The sequence below is a fragment of the Ursus arctos genome, unplaced genomic scaffold (assembly GCF_023065955.2).
Source record: "Ursus arctos isolate Adak ecotype North America unplaced genomic scaffold, UrsArc2.0 scaffold_26, whole genome shotgun sequence".
Lineage (NCBI taxonomy): Eukaryota > Metazoa > Chordata > Mammalia > Carnivora > Ursidae > Ursus > Ursus arctos.
The window spans coordinates 32,471,063-32,489,406 of NW_026622941.1; the positions used below are offsets into that span (position 1 = coordinate 32,471,063).

The following is an 18,344-nucleotide window of genomic DNA, read 5'->3' on the forward strand; positions in this document are numbered from 1 at the left end:
GTTGCTTCTAAAATATATATACTTTTATTAAAAAATAGTCATAACACTGATTTTGTAAGACAAAATTTACTGTCAGCTGTGGAAAATTTCTTTTTTTTTTTTAAAGATTTTATTTATTTATTTGTCAGAGAGAGAGGCATCCAGTGAGAGAGGGAACACAAGCAGGGGAAGTGGGAGAGGAAGAAGCAGGCTCCCAGTGGAGGAGCCTGATGTGGGGCTCGATCCCAGAACGCCAGGATGATGCCCTGAACCGAAGGCAGACGCTTAACCAGTTAGCCGCCCAGGCACCCCACCTGTGGAAAATTTCTATAATAAACATATAAATATATACCGTCTATGCCCTTAAATGTTCTAAGGGGTGCATAAATTGCACAACCATGCATAGTAGCTCTAAGTATAGGACTACATTGTTCAAATCCTGGCCTTACAGTTTAGTATCTATATAACCTTGGTAATATACTAAATCACCTTAAATTTCATATTCATGACCTATAAAAGGTGACTTATAACACTATCTCAGAGAGTTTTTAGCAAGGATAAGTAAGGAAAAATTACATATATATAAAATTAGAAACTTCAAATTTACCTGCAGATGTTCTCAGTTTACTCCTTCAAAGGCACACATCATTGTAAGATGCCAGATTGTGAAATTCTTTACACTAAAGAGCAGATGAAAATACTGTTGGTTTTAACAGCTCATTATAAGTCATTAAAATTTTTGTTTTTGAGAATATTTCATTTGAGGATATTCCAAAAGAAGTAGAGGAACAGTTGCCCTAGTTTTCCAATAACTAAAGGTGTAGCCTAGAATCTGATGTTTATACCTGGATGTTGCTGCTAGCTATTTGGACAAAAAAATGAGAAGGCTTTAACACACTACGAGAAAAATGTCTTGACTTCACCATTTCCATGTTATAATCATATTTTATTATTCTCCTATTTCAGGGTCAGCAAACTACAGGCTCTGGGCCATATCCAGTCCAAGTACAGTTTTTGTAAATAAAGTTTTATTGAGAGACAGCCATACATATTCATTTAGGTATTGTCTAGGCTGCTTTCTCAATCTACCAAACAATGGTAGAGTTGTGTAGTTATCACAGAGACCTGTTGGTCCAGCAAGCATAAGATACTTACCATCTGGCCCTTCATATATGAAGTTTTTCTGAACCCTGCCTTTTCAACCTTTTAAAAATATTAATTCAATTGAACTCCCACTTTGCTCAATTCTACACATGGGAAGAAACAAAGATTGTATTGATCTGGAGTATGGTAGTCTTATTTTTTCTTCCAAAAAATCTTTTGTTAATCAACAATGGAAAGCTAGTTGCAGTATGCTGCCTTAAACATATACAGTTCCTTAGGTTTTATTAAAAACAAAACAAGACAAATGAAAAAACCCTAAGGCAGAACAACCTGTTTCTTTTCACCAGATTTTACTGTCATTACCTAGAAAATGTTTCCTATAAGAAATAAGCTGTTAAGAATTGATCTTTTCCCTTCTTCTGACATTAAAAAGTGATAGTGGGGAAAAGCCCATTTAATAGTTAGAAGAACCATCTAGTTGATGACACAGTGAGTGACTCAGTTCCTTGTTGAAAACAAATTTGGATTGGAACTTGGGGAATTCTATTAGTACCTATTTCCATTAAAGCGAATGGTTGAAACCATGCCTTTCACATGGGAAAATAATCCCTATTTTGCAAGATTTCTAATAGAAAAATGTATGTTTAAAATTTGGTATATAAGTGTTTCTCAATTAACGGTAGCTATCATTTTTTACTATAAAGATTAAGTTCGTTAACTAAAATATATCAAATTAATTCAACTTATCCTTCAGAAACTCTATTTAATACTCAATTTCCCATCTGTTTGTTTTAAATTACTTAATTCCTTCTGTGTATTATTTCTCATTCTTTAAAATGAATAAAAATTTAAACCTCCTCACCTTTTTTCACCTGCTTCTTAAAAGAATTCCACCAAGGAGATTTATAATTTAAAAGCTAGTTTTCTGGTGGTGTTTGGATATGTAGATATACCTGAAGGTATAATTATGAAGCACAAAAATATATAACAATCCTTAAGAAAAATGTTATTTTTTTGGTCATGGTTTCCAATGTCCTAAATACCAATAGTAAGGGATTGGACCTTAATTATAAGTACATTCTCCAAGAAGTTTGCCATCACCTAAGACATTCTTTATAATGTGTTTTAGAGTCAAGTAATGAAAGTTAAGTTTTTCTGTTATTAACTGTGAAGCAGTTAAGAAATACTTTGGGATCCAATACAGTAAATCCCTAAAGTTAAGTGAAAATGGGAGCAGAAGTGAAATCCCTTTTTAAAAGAAGAAATTGATTTTAAAAAGTACCATTTCCACTGATATCAAAATAGAGCTACAACCAAAGTACAACAGGATTTATTTTCATATACAAGCATAGTTTAAAGCAATTTAGTTCTAGTTTCTGCTCCTGTCCTTGTTTTGAGGACTGATTTTAACTGGAAACCTAAATCTCTCTAAAGTCACCGTAGTTTTGGAGCAAATATAAGGAGTTTAAAGTTAGAATTTTGTCTGGATTCCAAAAATCTTCTGGATCATATATCTTTCTTCTGCGAAGGTTTCAGACCAAAGTCTAGGCTATATTTTATATTCTGTTGTAGACCCCTAGTCTTGTGAAGCTTAAAAGTTACATACTTTGGGGACTATAGTTTATCAGTATAGGAATATGGATGGAAGGAAGGTTCTGTACTTATTATACTGGGAGCTCTGCTCACCAAAATAAACAGCATATTCAAGTATACTAGAATTTGAAATAATTGGAAGTCAGTGTGGAGTATTTATATGCAGTAAATACAGCCTAATTTGAAAAACATAGTTTGGGGAAAATTATAAGAAGTTAGGGCTCGACAAAATGATCATGAGGAGACACCTGTCTCACAGTTTGTGTAAGATAGAACTACTGGAAGACTTATTGCCTAGATAATAAAACAACTGAATGATTAGGCTTTGAAGTTTAAGACCATTAGGGATTTGGAATGTTTGTCATGAAAATTCTGCAACATCGGCTAAGATTTTATTTAGTTGTCAATTCCGTGGGAAGCTACAATATGATTTTAGGATAACCAACATACAAAGTAAAATCTGAGAAGTTTTCTCATGCTCATCTTTGTCTTATATTTTCATAGAGAGTGGTGTTTTGTTTTGTTTTTTGAGGAAAAAAATGACCAATCCTCATTTTAAGGTTCATCTCAAAATTCCATGAGTTGAAAGAGAAGGACTTTAAAATAAATAAGCACTCTATTCAAGCTTCTTGTTTTGGTTAGAGGTTCAGGACTCATAGAGTAGGAAGATGTGATCTATTTCCTGGAATGACTGATTGATCACACTAAAGATAGACTTTTCTTTTTAACATTTTTATTTAAATTCCAGTTAGTTAACATACAGTAGAATATCAGTTTCAGATATACAATGTAGTGATTCAGCACTTTAATGTAGTGCTCATCACAAGTGCACTCCTTAATCCCCATCACCTATTTAACCCATCCCCCATCCACCTTCCCTCTAGTAATCATCAGTTTGTTCTCTATAGTTAAGAGTCTTTTTCTTGGTTTGCCTCTCTCTTTCTTTTTTTCCCCCTCTTTGCCCATTTGTTTTATTCCTTAAACTCCACTTATAAGTGAAAGTTTCTTTTTTAAAGAATTTTATGCCAGGATGGTCAAAGTCACTTTTCTTTATGAAGATGGTGTGACTCATTAATGCATCAAGCTTTGGCTTACACTAGAAAGCAATCATAAGCTCACTAGTAAGGTTACCCCTGTTAGTAAGAGCTGTCTCATTCATAAACAACTAAAGGTAGGGGCCAAATACATGAAAATAAGTTGGATGTGAAACAAACTCAAGATCCTTAAAATTAAGTGAACAGCAAAGCAAACGGTAACTTTGGGATATAAGCAATGGCTATCAAGTCTCTTAAGCCATCTGTGCATGAGTAAAGTGTTAGGAACAGATGAACTCACAACCATATCTGGGACAAAAGCCTCAGATGAGACAAAGGGAGGAAAAATTTCACATAAGCCACCAGAAGACACTAATACTGCACTCCCACACTTAGGTCTCTAACCCAGTGTACATCTGTCTTGATCATTCAAAATAGAAAATTTAAATCTCAGTTCAGACTGAGCCATTGAACACGACCCTATTCCTATGTTGACTATGGGTCAGAGATCTATGGATAAACTCTCCTTTCCTTTCCTGAGGGTACCACTGAATACAAGTATATCCCTCTATGTATAGAAATGACAAGGTAGTTTGAATCTTATTATTTTGTTATTTTATATGGGATAAGGGGAGGGTTGTCATTGTTATTCCTGCCTCCCATAAAATTTATCACTAAAGTGAAGTACTGGTCAAGAGAACCCAAAAGCAACATCAACAGGTAAATATAGCACATAAAAAGCCATAAATTTAATTATCTCTGTGTGTACGCTTTGTCTTCTCAGTTGTACTCTATTATAGTCCAAATGGATCTTTATTGATTTGTTTAATGCCTATTTACATTTTGGTTTCTGCATCTGATTTCATATTTTCTTAGGAGAAAAGAATAACTTTCCCTTAGAGTGGTGGTATGAATGATCAAAATAAATGAGTTTTGGAAATTGAATGCTCGCTTTTGTTCTCCTCTTTCTACTATTTTTCATTAGTCATCTCATGAGATTAAATATTCTTTAGAATACTACTTGGGTGCAATTTTGCCTTGTCACTTAAGAAATTATTAATCCTTGAAATTCAATTTTGTGACAAAACATCTTAATTGATTTACTTTTCAAGCTTACTGTAATTAACAAAATGTGCCTAATTCTTGAGGAAGAGGTTTATAATGCTTCTGCATGCAAATATTGAATAATAAAAATATGTCTGGAAAACATTTTTTTCTCCCCAGCCCATCACCTGGTTTCTTCCCTTAATGAAAAAAACAAAAGGGGTTCTAAAATGCCAACTCTGCTTTTTTTAACTGACCAGGGGAAAGTCGATATTACCCTCCTCCATCTTATTGAATCTAACAAATGTTCTCCAGTCCTCATCTGATTTGCACTCTGTGGCACTGCACACTCTTGCTCAGTCAGCCTCTGTCCTTCCACAGATCCTTCTTCTTGGCTTCTCTAATGCCATACTCTCTTGGACTTTCCTGGTTTCTTTGTTTGTCTTCAGTCTTCTTTGCTGGTTCATTTTCCACTGCCCATTTCTTAACTGTCTACATTCCTCCGAGTTCTGTCTTTATTAGGCTCTCTTCTCATTTTCCCACCTCTTCTGCCTTCTGCAATGTAGCCCAGACTTTAGCAGCCCAGTATATAAACCAACTACTCAGGTTTCATCCGTTTTCTTTTGCTGTGTAACAAATTACCACAAATTTATGGCTTAAGACAATACTCATTTAGTATTTTACAGTTCTGTAGGTCAGAAGTCTGGGTGAATTTCATCTGGGTCATCTGCTCAGGGTCTCAACAGGCTGAATCAAGCTGTCAGCTAGGACTGAGGTCTCATCTGAGGCTTGAGGTCCTCTTCTAAGCTCACTGGTGTTGGCAGAATTCAACTTGTGATTGTAGGACTGAATTCCCCATTTTATTGATGGCTATTGGCCAAGGGCTTTTCTCAGCTCTTAGAAGCTGCTCCCAATGCTCCACCATGTGGGCCTCTGCATGAACCTTCTCACATTTTAATCTTAATCTCTGATGTCAGGGAGGGCCCAATCTCCTTTGAAGGGATCAACTGATTACGCCAGTCCCACAAGGATCTTCCTTTTGATTTTGATGAATGCAAAGTCAATTTATTAATAATTAAATCATTGGAATTCTTCCCCATTGCATTTAAAGGTTCTGCCCCCCACAGGAGTGGAAGTTGTACAAGGTGTGAACACCAAGAGTTGGACATGTTGGAGGCCATCTTAGAATTCTGCCTACCATACCCTAGTTCTGCCCTTTACTAAGTGTGTGAATTTAGGCTAATTATATAATTTCTTTGTGCCTTGGTTTTCTCATCTTTAAAGTAAAATAATAAACAGAGTACTCTTTATGGGGTTATTGTAAGGATTAACTGGATTGTAACATATAAAACACTTAGAACAGTGACTGATACATAGAGTCTACAAAAATTCAGTTATCATTATTAAGCTATTTTCTCCCCATAGATATTGCATCCATTCCCATGGCTTCAATGTTACCGATATTCCTATGACTTCCAAATTTATATCTCCAGTCAAGATCTCTATTCTGAGCTTTAGACGGTTATAATTTCCTATGCCATATCTCTGCTTGTATATCTAAAGGGCATTCTAAGAACAATTTGTCTAAATCTAAACACATGATCTCAGTTGCAAACCTGATCCTGTCTGGTAATTCTTTTTTTTTTTTTTTTTAGATTTTATTTATTTATTTGACAGAGAGAGAGACAGCCAGTGAGAGAGGGAACACAAGCAAGGGGAGTGGGAGAGGAAGAAGCAGGCTCCCAGCAGAGGAGCCTGATGTGGGGCTCGATCCCAGACCTCTGGGATCACGCCCTGAGCCGAAGGCAGACGCTTAACGACTGAGCCACCCAGGCGCCCCCTGTCTAGTAATTCTTATCATAGTAAATAGTACCCCTTAATGAATTTCCTTATACTTCCCAAATTCTTCTTCTTTTCCTACCATGGATTCATGAAAAAAATTTTTGGAGTATCTACTGTGTGCAAAGTATTGTGGCAGAGTATATAATGATCAGTAAAACAAGCTCATGTAGCTTACAATCAAGTGAGAGAGACTGATGATAATCTATCTCCCAAAACTTATTAAAACAAACCAATTTTATAATTTTCTTTAACAATTTATCAATTCTTTGCAAATATTCTAGTCAAAGCCGCCATCCTTCTTTCCTGAACTAGAACAATAATGCCTTGCTGGGTTCCTATATTCACTCTTCCTCCACTTTCTCTTTCCTCATCAGAGCTACCATCTTCAAGGAGATCTCGCTACCTCACTACTCTGTATAAACCTTGCAGTAACCTCCTGTAGTGTGTAAGATAAAAACTAACCTTCCTCCAGGGGCGCCTGGGTGGCTCCGTCGTTAAACATCTGCCTTTGGCTCAGGGAGTGATCCTGGCGTCCTGGGATCAAGCCCTGTATTGGGCTCGCTGTTCTGCTGGGAGCCGGCTTCTTCCTCTCCCACTTCCCTTGCTTGTGTTACCTCTCTCACTGGCTGTCTCTCTCTCTGTCAAATAAATAAATAAAATCTGAAGAAAAAAAAAAAGAACAGAAAAAAACTGGCCTTCCTCTAACCTGCTATGGCCCTGCCTAACCTCACCAACTTTATGCATACCTACACAACACTCCATTTCTGTGTTTTAACCTTAACAGCCTTCTTCCTACTTCTCTACAGTGCCACGCTCCTTCCTGCATCACCACCTTGCACCTGCCAGTCCTTCTAAATGGAAACTCTCTCCTCTGCCTGCTCCGTCTTTACCCAATAACTCAGTTCAAGTTTTATTCCTCTCCTTTATCCCCTCAGACCAATTCAGGGTCCCCATTGCACTCAAAGTACTATATAAGCCTTCTTCATGACATTTAATATGGTATATAGTTATGTGTTGATTTGAGTCATTTTCTGATTAATATCTGCTGTCATTCTGGGAAAGGGGTGTTTGAAGCAAGATCTAAAGGACTAGCTTCAGCTGTATGAAGAGCTAGATTTTACAACTGTCTTATGAGGAAACATGATATAGTCTGTATTTTAAATGGAAAGGCTATTTTCAGAATGTGCTTTTGATGGGACAAGCTTTCTATGTAATTACTTCTGTGTCAATTCAGATCAAGCTTACCCTAACAGTATTTAGGAGGGAACACATTTATGGCTATGAGGGTTACTAAAGACCTGAACGAGAATGTGAAAAGTAGTCTATAAACTATCAAACTTAACACACAATTTTTGTTGCTTTTATTTTTAGTAAAATCACCAAAATATCAGTTTATTTAAAACCTGAGCTAGGTTGAATTTAATCCACTTGATTTTACCCAAATACTTGGCTTCCTCTTTGAAATGTTTAGATCTACCTCTTTTTTTCCCCTTAAATTTGTGTGTGTATGAATATTAGTGTGCCGTCTACCAATATGTATGCATATATATAGAATATACATGCACACACATACATGGTATATGTATGGTGGATATGGTGTATATACAGGCTTCTCTAAGATAAATTCCAGTCTAGTGTTCAGTATCATAAAATGGGACCAGTTCAGCAGTTCTTATCCTGTTTTATTTAAAATGTTAATTTTTAGTTCAGTTCAGTAATGGTAAATAAGAGGATATTTGGGCTATGAACCATCAGTAGGCTTTGCAAGCAATAAAAAAAAGTCAAATCCCTTTCAGTTAAAAGTGTTTACTGATTTTATAAATGTATTTTACAAATATTCTAAAACTTTACTGCAATGGTCAAAGCAACAAACAAAAACTCATAGAGGATTAAAATGCAACTAATTTTTTGTAGAAAATGTTAAAAATCATAGTTAAAGTAAAAACATCTTCAAGCTAATTGACTGTAATTTTATAATTATTGATTTGTAGATATCCAACTTGGATCATTTCTGAAGCTGAATTCAGAACAATCTTAAGGTAAGCTGTTTACTTGGAGTGTGTGTGTGTGTTTTAAAGAATAGAAATAATTATGTTGATAGTGATATTGGATCCATTTTAACTTCCTGTAATATTTCTCACTTTTAAAAAATATAAAAAAAAAAAAAGAGAGAGAGAGAGAAAGGGAGGCAAACCATAAGAGACTCTCAACTATAGAAAACAAACTGAGGGTTGCTGGAGGGGAGGTGTGTGGAGGATGGGTTAAATGGGTGATGAATATTAAGGAGGACACTTGTGATGTGCCCTGGGTGTTATATGTAAGTGATGAATCACTAAGTTCTACTCCCGAAACCGATATTACACTGTATGTTAACTAACTAGAATTTAAATAAAAAATTATAAATATAATAAAAAATTATAAAATATATCAAAACGTAGGATAAATTGCTTGATGGCCACTTAATAAATGTCCTCTAAGTATCCTTTCTGCTAATACACATATGAGTAAATCATTCTGCAAATATATGAAACAATGAAAAAATTTAATACTAAATAGTGTAGTGCTCAATGTTGCTGAGTTGGTAGATGTTGGGGTGAGTTATCAAATGTGAGCTGAGTAATGGGGACATGTCATGGAATTAATAATAATAATAATAACAACAGCAATAATAATACTGTTTACTTAGCATTATAGGCTAGGCACTCTACTGAACATTTTGCGAAACGATTTATAGCCAAAGGTTATTATACTTGTTATAATTAATCTCGTTTTATAATGAGAAACCTGAGACATGTCTAAAGTCATGTGATAGTAAGTGGCATGTTTACCAGCTGAGGTCTATCCCACACCAAGTTTTGGTTTCCTCCCACTATATAAACTACTGCCTAGAGAATGTAAGAGTTAAGCAGCATTTTGTGAATTTTGGATTGATAGGACAATGAGAAGGGGATTTTTTTGCAGTATGAAGACCACTTCACAAAATTGTGAAAAATGATCTAAATATGCACGGTGCTTGAGTGACAAGTTGGAATGAAGAGCATTTGAGAAAAATGTAATAAAAATAGTGCAGCCAGAGCAGATGGAGGTTATGGACTTATTTTGGTGGATAACACTAAGTGAGTGTTCCAGTTTCATTTCTATTGTCCGCTAGCTAAAAACTATTAAACTGGATTTTTACTGTTGTAGTTGAGTACAATAATCCACAATCTGGTCAGAGTAACGAGTTTAAAAAAACAATTAGCAATAAAGTGCTAGAATTAGGAGGGATCATTGAAAATTATGTAGTCCTTTCAAGGCATGATGACAGCCTAATCCTGATAGAGGCAGTGGACATAGAGAGGCATGCTATTACCAGAAGACATGAAAGCAAACAAATATGACAGGTGTTCATGATAGATGAGATAAAAGAAATAAAGGAGAAGGAAGAGCAGAGATGGTTTCAAGTTTATTCTTAGAGCAAAAAAGAAAATTACAAAACTGATGAAAGGGGAATATTGTTAGAGAACAGAGTAAGGTTGGTTTCACTTTTTTGCATCTGAAATATCAATGAGGCCTCACATTCATATATCTTATAGAACGTAAAAAGTTACATGAAGAAAAGAGGTGAAGATTGGGTTCTAATTTCATTAAATATATTTTTAAAAAGACTTAGAGTGGGTGCTAACTACGGAAGGATTAGTATAAAAATAGAAGCACATGGGGCTGATATTTTTTTCTTTTTTAATTTTCTTTTTAAATTTTTAAATTTTAATTCCAGTATAGGTAATTATACAGTATTGTATTAGTTTCAGGTGTACAATGCAATGATTCAACAATTCTCTATAGTACTCAGTACTAACCATGATAAATGTACTCTTAATCCCCATCACCTATTTCACCGATTCCCTGCCCCCACCCCCAGTAACCATTGGTTTGTTCTCTATAGTTTAGAGTCTGTTTCTTTGTTTCTTTCTCTTTTTTTCCATTGCTTGTTTGATTTGTTTTTTAAATTCTGCATATGAGGGAAATAATGTGGCATTTGTCTTTCTCTGACTGACTTATTTCACTTATCATTTACTCTGTAGTTCCATCCATGTGGAAATGGCAAGATTCCATTCTTTTTTAATGGCTGAATAATATTCTATTATATATATATGTGTGTATATATACACACACACACACACACACACACACACATTACCTCTTCTTTATCCATTCATCTATTGATGGACACTTGGGCTGCTTCCATAATTTGGGTATTATAAATAATGCTGCAATAAACATAGGGGTGCATGTATCCTTTTGAATTCATGTTTTTGTGTTCTTGGGATAAAAAGCCAGTAATGCTATTATTGGATCATAGGGTAGTTCTATTTTTAACTTTTTCAGGAACCTCCATACTGTTTCCCACAGAGGTTGCTCCAGTTGTATTTCCACCAACAGTGAACGGGGTTTCCTTTTTCTCCACATTCTTTTCAACACTTCTTATTTCTTGTGTTTTTGATTTTAGACATTCTGACAGATGTAAAGTGATATCTCATTGTAGTTTTGATTTGTATTTCCCTGATGACGAATGATGTTGGACATCTTTTAATCTACCTATTGGCTATGCATATGTCTTCTTTGGAGAATGTCTATTTATGTCTTCTGCCTAGTTTTATTTGCATTATTTGGTTTTTTTTTTTTTTTTTTGGTGTAGAGTTGTATAAGTTCTTTAAGTATTTTGGATACTAACACTGTCAGATATGTCATTTGCAAATATCTTCTCCCATTCCATAAGGTGCATTTTAGTTTTGTTGATTGTTTCCTTTGTTGGCGCAGAAGCTGTTTATTTTGATGTGGTTCCGATAGTTTATTTTTGCTTTTATTTCCCTTGCCTCAGGATACATCTAGAAAGAAGTTGCTATGGCTGATGTCAGAGAAATTACTGCCTGTGCTCTCTTCTATGATTGCATAACAATCATAGGTTCAGGTCTCATATTTAGGTCTTTAACCCATTTTGAACTTGTATTTGTTTATGGTGTAAGAAAGTAGTCCAATTTCATTCTTTTACATGTAGCTGTCCAGTTTTCCCATCACTACTTGTTGAAGATATTGTCTTTCTCCATTGTATATTTTTTCCTCTTTTATCAAAAATTAATTGGCCATATAATTATGGGTTTATTTCTGGGTTTTCTGTTCTGTTTCATTGATCGACATGTCTGTTTTTGTGCCAATACACTGTTTTGCTTGCTACAGCTTTGTAGTATAACTTAAAGTCTAGAATTGTGATGCCTCCACTTTTGTTTTTCTTTTTCAGGATTGCTTTAACTATTCAGGATCTTTTTTGGTTCTATACAAATTTTAGGATCGTTTGTTCTAGTTCTGTGAAAAATTCTTTTTGTATTTTGATAGAGATTACATTAAATCTGTAGGTTGCTTTGGGTAGCATAAACATTTTAACAATATTTGCTCTTCCAATCCATAAGCATGGAATGTCTTTCCATTTCTTTGTGTCATTTTCAATTTACCTCATCAGTGTTTCATAGTTTTCAGAGTACAGTTCTTTCACTTCTTTGGTTAAGTTTATTTCTTGGTATTTTATTATTTTTGGTACAATTGTAAATGGGATTGTTTTCTCAATTTCTCTGCTGCTATGTTATTAGTGTATAGACGTGCAACAGATTTCTGTACATTGATTTTGTATCTTGCAACTTTACTGAATTCATTTATCAGTTCTAGCAGTTTTTTGGTGGAGTCTTTAGGGTTTTGTAAATATAGTATTGTGTTATCTGCAAATAGTGAAAGTTTTACTTCTCCCTTACCAATTTGGATGCCTTTTAGGGGCTCATATTTTAAACACCATTTCAGTTGAACATTTTAAAAATAAAATATAGTTATGTAAGCCTGAAAAATGTATGTGAGATGATGCAACCTATATAATAATCCAGCCTTCTATGCCTAACACTAAACTCGCAAAGTTTTTGTTTGTTTGCAATTTATTTTTCTGGCAATATAATCTTGATTTTTTTAAAGAAAATAAGTACAAATTACTTAAAACTCACCTCTAGAAAAGATTTATTTTAAATGCTGAAAATATTGATTTTCGTTTATTGGGTAATGTTTATGTTTCAGGTAAAATACAATTTAAAATCACTTTTTATTTCAGAATAAAAACTTCATTCATTGTGTAATGAAACATGTGAATTAGATGATAAACAGGTAGAGAAAGAAAGAAAGGAAGCTCCACCTAGGGTACAAGTTAATTCATTTAGAACGATGTCCCACTAAGTTTGGCTTACAATACTATAATATTTTTTTATAACCCTATAACAGTTTTTTTTCTTAGGATTAGTTTAAAAAGGACAAGTTGAAATGATATGTACTACAGAATTATAAACTTCTTACATTTTATTAAACATTTTCACTCATAGATTAAATTTGTCTTATATTTAGTCAGTACTTAAATTCTGTGCTAAATTCTGGGCCTACCACAATATTTTTAATAGATATAAATCCTCTTTTCAAGAGGCTCACAGTCCAGTTAAAAGATGGGTAAACAAGCTATTATAGCATACTATAATTCCTTGCTATAGAAGCACAAGTTATAGGATTACTTCTTCTGATTCATTGAATCAAGACTTCTCATAAATATCAATAAGGGAACATAGATCTTTCTAAACCTGGAGACAATATACTTTCTAAATTTAGATTTAAGCTTAATTAGTGTTTTTGAAAAATATAAAGTTAGTACAAAGACTAATAGTATGCTTTAGATTTCTTAGAATTTGATTCTCAGATGTGATTTTTTTCTTCATTTTGAGTCTGGAGGAGTGTCTTCATATAATGTGCTATCAATCTATTTTTAGCAAGTAGGAATTGAAAATGTGAAACATATTGCCTCTGATTTACTACTTATTTTTCTTGACATCAGTATATACCATCAAGAATGTTACTTGTCATGGTGACTGGGTAGCTCAGCTGGTTAGGTGTCTGCCTTCCGCAGGTCATGATCCCAAGGTCCTGAGATGGAGCCTCCCCCCCCCCCCCCCCCCCCCCCCGTGTAGGGCTCCCTGCTTCTTCCTCTCCGTTTGCCCCTCCCCCCGGCTCTCTCTCTCTCTCTCAAATAAATAAATAAAATCTTTAGGGAAAAAAAGAATGTTACTTGTTAAATGTATTAAGAAGTTGATTAGAAAAGCTATTACTTTGTTAACAGTTTTACTTAAGGTACTAAAACTGTTATACAGGCAATAAAATGTATTATTTCAATTTATAAAAATAAATTTGGGTAGGTTTTAAAAAATATAGAGAGTTCCTTCTCTGGCAGTTGTTAAATGAAAAACTCTAAAAATATAACTACAAAAAACTTCTTTTTAAATGCTTTTCTGAGATGGTAGGAAAAGAAAGGCTCTAAATTGGACAAAAATGAAGCAAAAGCAGCAACCCTGAGAAGTAACCAAGGCCAAAGCTGGGGACAGAAGGTGACACCTAGGGCTAGCCCAAGTTGGAGTCTAATAGAAGAATGTTTCAGAAACCAGGATCCTTAAGGACAACACTCAAAGAGTAAGGATGTACAAGAAATAAAGCTACCACTAAGAAGGTGTATCAAAAAACATGCCTATCTAGACTTTGACACGGAGTGAAGTGACACAGATTAGCCCTTTGAATTCAGAACTTTTGGCCAGCCTTCACTGTAGAATTCACCTGATCCAACAAACTTCATCCAAAAATTTAAAATGCTTCCAGATTCATAGTTAGTGGGAAGGAGCAAAAGAAATAATTTGCTGTATGAATCTAAATTCAATGTTTTCAAGATAAATTTCGAGATAAATTAGCTAATTCAAAAATTACAAAGCATATAGAATAAAATGGACTTAAAAGAAGGCTGAAAAAAATACAAGACAGAAAATATATTTTTACAAAGGTATATTATGCCGGAATGATCAGATTTGGAAGAAAAGAAGTATGTTTAGTATTGTATTAATTTTCTATTGTTTTCATAGCAAATTACCACACACTTGGTATCATAAAACAGCAAGGTTTATCACCCTACATTTCGGTAGGTCAGTAATCTAGTACTAGTACAAGCATCACCAGATACAGTCAAAGTGCAGGCAGGATGCACTTCATTCTGGAGATTCCACAGGAGAATTGGATCAGTTTCCTATTCATTTGGCTTGTTGGCAGAACTCAGTTCCTTGTGGTTGCAGGACTGAGCTCCTTGCTTTGTTCCTGGCTCTAAGTTGAGGATTTCTTCTAGCTTCCAGTTCCTACCACATGCCTTGGCATTGGTTCCCCCCCCCCCCCTTCAAAGCCATCAATTGCAGGTTGAGACATTCTCACATCATACCTCTCTGACCCCTTTTAGTTCAAGTTAGCAGTATCTCTGGTTGTAGAAAATTCTCAAGAACTCTGTGGGTCTTCCATGAATGTCAGAGGATTCACTCTAGCTGACAAGAGGCTCACCAACAGATCTTTTCAAGGAAGTTTCTTCACTATTTTTGGCTTCTGCTGAGATGGCTGAGTGGATCCATGATAACTTCCTTAATCTCTTCTGTGTCTTTTTTTACCCTGATCTTTTGATCTTTCTGAAGAATCTCTAAAAAACCTCTCTCTTAATTTTAAATAAAAATTAAATTCAAAATAATCTCTTAATTTTAGCGTCTTTGTGATACAGTAAGTTAAGAATTTCCAAAATCATCAAGTCCTGGTTTCTTTTTGTTTAACAGCCCCTTCATCAGTTTATCTCTTTTTTCTCACATTTTACTGTAAGGAGAAAGAAAAAAGTCAGTCTGTACCTTTAACATTTTGCTTGGAAATCTTTTCAGCTAAATATTCATATTCATTGCTTACAAGCTCTGCTTTTCACAAAATTGCATGACACAGTCCTGCTAAGTTTTCTGCCACTATAAAAAAAATTCCCTTCCCTCTGTTTTCCAATAACATGTTCTCATTTTCTTCTGAGCCCTCTTGGACAGTCCTTAACATCCATCTTTCTGCTAACAGTCTTTTGAAAGAAATCTTGACTTTTTTTCAAGTTTCTCAGAATTCTTCCAGCCTATACCCACTGCCTGATATTTTTAGATATTTGTTACAGCAACACTTCACTTCTGATACTGAAATCTATAATAATTTTCTACTGCTGCTAATAAATTGCTACAAACTTAATGGTTTAAAGCAACACAAATTTATTATTTTACAGTTCTATAGATTAGAACTCCACTATATTTCTCACTAAATATAAGAGTGAGTGGCAGATTATATTCCTTTCTGGACACTCCATGGGAGTATCAGTTTCCTGCTCATTCAAATTACTGACTGAGTTCAATTTCTTATGGTTGTAAGGACTGGGATCCCCATTTTCTCGCTGACTATAAACTGAAGTTTGTTCTCAGCTCTTAGAGCCTGCTGCATTTCTTGGCTCATGGCCCCATCCTTATCTTTCTAAAGCCAACAACAGTGGGCTGAGTCCTTTTCACATTTCATCTCTCTGACCCATTCTTCTGCCTTTCTGTTATGCTTTTAAGAGCTCATGTGATTAGATTGGGCCCATCCAGACAATGCAGGATAATCTCACCGTCTCAAGTGAGCTTACCTTGATTACCTCTGCAAAGTCACATTTGCCGTGTTAAGTAACATACTCGCAGGTTTGGAAGATTAGGTCATGGGCATCCTGTGGGGAGTGGGTGAGGGGGATGGAGGGCATTATTCTAACTACCAAAAGTATATTTAAAGAAAAAATGTTTGAAAATATGAGCAAGGAACTAGAGAGTGTAAAAAAGAGAAGAAATTTTGGAAAATAATCTGATAGAAATGAAACATACTATAATCACAACTACAAACTTAAAGAACAGGTTAGTAGAATTGACCCAGCTAAAGAGAGAATTTGTGATCCAAAGAAATAGCCATCAAAGAGAGAAACATCATAGGGAGAAAAAAGGTAGAAATTACCAAAGAAAATATGGACCATGGAATAGATGATGAACAGAATGAAGATATAATATGTGTAATCGGTAAATGGAGAAAATAGAAATAAGGAAGACAAGGAAATATTTGAAGTAATTGCAGAGAATTTTCTAGAATTGTAGAAAAATACCTAATTGTCATATCCTGGGAGACAAGGAAACTGCAACAGAATAAATTACAAGAAAATTACATCTAAACACATAAAAAATGAAACCGCAGAATCCCAACGATAAAAAGCTGGCAAGAGCTAGAAAAAGAAGAGACTCTGCTCTGCTAAAGGAAAAGCAATTAAATTAATGGTTGACTTCTAAATAGCTAAAATGGAAGCCAGAAGTTTTCGGAATATGGAATCTATCTGGAAGATTCCCTTTTTCTGTGAACAGCTTCTACCTCATTCTAGTCACTTCTTTCTTCCCATTATGTATTATTATGAAGGCCTTATTTGTATTTCTTCGCTCAACTTTCAAATACAATGTAAGTTTTTTAATGTCTAACAAATATGAACATAAATAAATGTATAACATATTTAATTATTTATTCAGCAGATAATCATTATCAGTTCACTGTGATGTTCACTATACCCCAGATTCTATTCCAGGCATTGGGGATAAATATATATATATCTATCTCCTTCTGTCATTGTATCTATTTATATCAATCTTTGATCAATTAGAAGTTGTAAGTATAGTCATACCTTTAGTCTTATTTGTAAGATGGCTTCTCTCATTTGTCACTTAAAAACCTTTATATCTCTGTAACTTGTATCTTATATGATTCTTTCAACAATTCCATAGACTTCCCTAAATGCTGCAGTTTATCTAGGACTTGGCAGCTATCATCAATTAAAAGTAATTTGTGTAGCACCGTATTTGCTCACTATCCCATTTGGCACCTTCCAAACCCTGGGAAAAGCGTTACAGCCCTAGTGTACCTTTCAGTGTCATTAAAGCCTATTTATTATAGTAAGTCTTGGCAGACTCTCCTTGTTGTTATTTCTGTTACACAATTGAATTATTTTGGATGTTTAATAAGTTGAGTTCCTCATCAATTATATTAGAATGAATTATAGAATGCGTATTAAAAGCTATTGCTTTATTTTTCAAGCATGACTAATGTAAGAAAATCTCATGACTTTTTATTCTATTTCATCAGAACAAGAATTCCTTATTCAATAAAAGGGAATCCAAGACGGCACAGGGGAGGGACTTAGTGCCTGAGATTCAGTGAAGAATAAAATAAAAGGACTTTTCATAATGAAAACATAAGCTTTATTTTCTTTCAGAGTTGCACAATGATATTTATCTGGAGTTTAAGAAACATTTTACTAATTGTTAGTGAATAGTAATTTATGGGGTCTTACTAGATATATAGTTTTATCTGGAAAATATATAAATTTCTTGTGACATCTCTTTTGTAGAGATAGAATATTAGTGTCAAACAGAATTGGTTTGAATCCTAGCTTTGCAATACTAGCTATGACTCCTCAGACAAGGTATAAATCTTCTCTGAGCCTTTATCTCACCATAAAAAAAATAAAAACACTGGAATTCAGATGCAGTCATATCTCTTTTATTTGTTTACATAACTTTGAATTAGCATGCCTGTATTAGCAGGAAGACCAATGTTTCCATCTTGAAGTCTTCTCTATGCCCACTTCCATTGCCTAAGATTCCCAGAGGACTACTCCATCAGATATGGGCTGCCCTGCTTCCAAATCCCAAGGAGACAGAAAGAAGTCCATCTGTTGCTTTCTGTCATTACACGTGGAGCTACTATGGAAAACTGGTTCCCCAGCACATTCCAACTGATGATTTGCACTGCTAC

The 18,344-nt window shown here is 34.6% G+C and overlaps 1 protein-coding gene across 2 annotated transcripts in view; it reads left to right on the forward strand.

Annotated features, from left to right (window-relative positions):
• The window catches only part of CNTN1 (contactin 1), a 343,680-nt gene that overhangs the window by 71,571 nt on the left and 253,765 nt on the right, over positions 1–18,344 (forward strand). For both annotated transcript variants that reach the window (XM_026502092.4, XM_044385537.3), the window contains exon 2: positions 8,588–8,635. The gene's annotated coding sequence lies outside the window, so the exon portion shown is untranslated. The remainder of the gene's footprint in view (positions 1–8,587; positions 8,636–18,344) is intronic.